The following is a 3590-nucleotide window of genomic DNA, read 5'->3' as shown; positions in this document are numbered from 1 at the left end:
CGGTGTCCTGGCCTTTGTGAGGCAACGTGGCCGCGGGCGGCGGGCAGCAGAGGAGGCGAAGAACATAGGGCAGGGGCCGGGGCCTGGGACGGGGCTGGAGCTGGGGGGCGGGCCGCAGGTCCAGGTTTCGCCAGTGCTTGTGATATCCTCCTGCCTGGGTAAGGAGGCCACTCGCCCGGTGGTCCGAAGCTGTAGCATCGCCTTCGGGCGGGAAAGGCGTCGATGGAGCAGTGCTCGGCCAGGATCCTGTTTGCTTTAACATAGTTTGGGAAATCTAAGAAATAGCTTAAATCTCCAAATACTCGCGGGTTGAGTGTCACTGAGATAATCAGGATGTGGTTTTACTGTAACAATAAACGTGGTAGAAATAAGTGAAAGGTGGCAACCTGTTGACAGCGATACCTGTCAAGTATCATCCGATGGACTTGGGTTGCTCATGGTAGGAGTTTGATTTGCCTTTGCATGCTTGCATGTACCTTGTTATCTGATGCACAGTAGTCCCACCTGGGCTGTCGACTGTTGGAGGCAATCATTTGGCAAGGGCACTCTGTTTGCTGGTCACAGACTGGACTCCCATTGTAGGAGTGCCTCAAACCCCCACTGCAAGCCATCAAAGGGAATGAATGACCAGCCAGGGGTACAGAGTGAGCGCCACCTGTGAGTGCAGGATGTGAAGCCCTTCAGAGGGCCACAGAAGGAACGGATGAGATCATACTGCTGCTGGGTGGAGCGGGGAAAGCTGCAGCCACAGTGCCGGACACCACAGTCAGTGCTTGATTCCTGCCCAGCAGGAGGACTCCAATCAAGGGGTGTGTTGGATTGGGTTTTCCTGTGCTGAAGCCCAGGGAGCCTGCTGTGGGTGTGTCGTTGGCTCATAGTCCAGTTGGCAAGGCAAAGTTATATCTGTGTAGTCAATCAGTGGAAGTAGCAATAGCTCTGCATGGCCAGGCACAGTTCAGAGGATTTCTCAAAAGTGGTTTTATAAGTCTTACTGTAACCTTGAGGTGGGAAAGTGATTTCCATGGGTTTGCCCAATTTTGGCATATTCTCTTTGTCATAGCACCCCTCCCATGTGATTTCATTACAGCCTATTGGCTTTAATGCCAACTTTTCTTGATCTTTTTCAATCACCATCTTCATCTGCAGTTCTAGACCTCTCTTCTGAGCCTCACTCTTTTTTTGTTTGTTTGTTTTTTGGTTTTTTTGAGACGGGGTCTCACTATGTAGTTGAGACTGACCTGGAACTCACTATGTAGCCCAGGCCGGTCTCGAACTCACAGTGATCCTCCTGCCTCAGCCTCCCGAGTGCTGGGATTACAGGCGTGCATCACCACGCCCGGCCTGAGCCTCACTCTTCTGTCTTTTCCACATGATCACATCTTTCTTTTGGTGTATGTTCGGGGACAGAAGTTTGAGACAGGGTCTTGCTATGTAGTTCAGACTGGACTTGAACTCACTATGTAGCCTAGACTTGCCTTGAACTCATAGCTATCCTCCTGCCTTACTGTCCCAAGTGCTGAGATTACAGGCCTGTGCCATCATACCCAGTCATCACATATTACTTTGATGCCATCGTGTGTTACTTTGATGTCAAGGAGCTGTATCCAAATCGAACTTCATTCGCCCTGCCACATCTCATGCTTTTCTGAAGCCACCTTCATCCCTCTCTTTCTTACTCCTTCATGCATCCCTCAGGATGCCCTGTCAGCTCTCCTTTAATTTCCAACAATTGTTTCTCTGCACTTTGAGTTGAATGTCGTTGGTCTAAGTTACCTGGGGTGGCTCTTAATTCTCTTTGATTTCACCTTTGGTCCCTCTTTCATCCACTTAACAGTTTTTCTGGACACAGAATGTTTTCTACACTATAAGATAATATAAAACCGAGGCAGCGCAGACTCAGGCTAGCTTGCCTGGATGACAGATGCACCACGTCCTAGCTGTGTCACCTTGAGCAAGTTGTTTAGTCTGTGCTTAACCTTACTCTCAGTGCTGTATGAGAACTGGGTGACTTGCAGTGCACAGGATGTTTTGACCACGGGCTGGCTGAGGGTTGAATGCTATCCTTGGATCATGTGAGGTCACTGTTTGGATCCTCCTGACCAGTGGCCCATCTGTCAAGATAAAAAACCAAAGGGCTGGGTAATGTAGCTCAATGGTGCAGTGCCTGCAGGTGCAAGGTCCTGAGTTTGATCCCTGGTACCAAAAAAAAAAAAAAAAAAAAAAAGATAGCCAAAGTCTGGCTGACCTGGTCTGCTGTCTCTGTACACTCTCCTGCCTTGGCTGCAGCACACTTCTGCTCCAGGGCCTTTGCTTTTCCTCCAGGTGTTGCCAGGAATCTCCCCTCCTATCTCTACTACCCACCTGGCTCCCTCTGCCTTCAGGGAGACAGTGGCTGTGAGGCCTTCTCTCACCATCGTTTTGGAAGCTGCCTCCTCTTCCCCACCCCTTTCCTTACTTTGTTTTAGCTTGAACACTTCTCAGCATGTGACACAATAAATGCTTTTGTTAGCTGTTACTTGTTCCTCTCCCTTGCTAAAGTGTGAGTTCTATGGGACAGTTTTTTGTCTGTCTTGTGTTTGCTGCATCTCCAGTGGCGTGTATGTCTTGTAGAAGGCATTTAGCAAATACTTGTGAGTAGAGAAAGCATAGAGATAGGAGTTTGCCCAGTAGTTGCCAAGCCAGAGGTGGAGCAGCTTTCCTTCTCCAGGAGCACACTCTCCTTTCCCAGGTTCAAGGGCCCTATGTTATCCATCTTTTCAAGGCCCTTTTTTGCCCATATTGTCCTCTTTGTTTTGTGAGTTTAGGTTGGTTGTTTACTTAGCTTTTAACATGCAGCAGGCTTCCCCATCTTGTACTGCCCTTTATCTCCAAAGCCTAGCTCCTGGATCTTCTTCAAACATTGACTCCCTAGCATCTCTAGACACCTGCCAGATTCTGGGGAGGCTGGTCATGATCGTACTTGAAGTCTGTAGCCCTGAATATGCTGACCTGTTTGTTTCTGCAGTGGTCTTGGTTGCCAGGAAACCAGCCTTTGCCCTTTTGGTGTCCTTCATGCCAGCCTAGCTGCAGCCTCTTTTAGTGTAGTGATTGCTGCTTTTCTCAATCTGTCATTATCTCTGTTTATCTCTGTCCTAAGCACCTTTGATGGATACATTTAGTGGGGAGGTATTTTGTTAAAGTTCTGTTGAATTCAGAAACATTGGACCACCCTCGGATTTAGAAAATAGTGTGACAGTATAGTGGTCATTACCTTTCCCAACCATCTCTTTGTGGTAGCATCTCCCTCAGAAGAGACAATCAGTGAATATTTAATTGAATTAATTTAACCCGATTGTACAAGTCTCTGGATTTTATGTTGTGTCCTCTTCAAAGTACAACTACCATACTCCATCCTTTCACTGTGAACTTCTTAAACGAATGTCTGCTGCCTCCTGTTTTTTCTGAGGTCTTTAGTGTATGAGCTATATACATGCTTGTTTACTTATTGAGGTGCCACCTGTGGGTGTGGCCACATGTGTGTGTATCTGTACCCATGTGCATGATGGCATGTGCATGTGTGTGTGCATGGTGTACTTGCATGCTCACACGTG

Source organism: Fukomys damarensis, unplaced genomic scaffold (genome assembly GCF_012274545.1).
Source record: "Fukomys damarensis isolate Sample0158 unplaced genomic scaffold, DMR_v1.0_HiC HiC_scaffold_34, whole genome shotgun sequence".
Classification (NCBI taxonomy): domain Eukaryota; kingdom Metazoa; phylum Chordata; class Mammalia; order Rodentia; family Bathyergidae; genus Fukomys; species Fukomys damarensis.
This window is presented reverse-complemented; position numbering follows the sequence as displayed.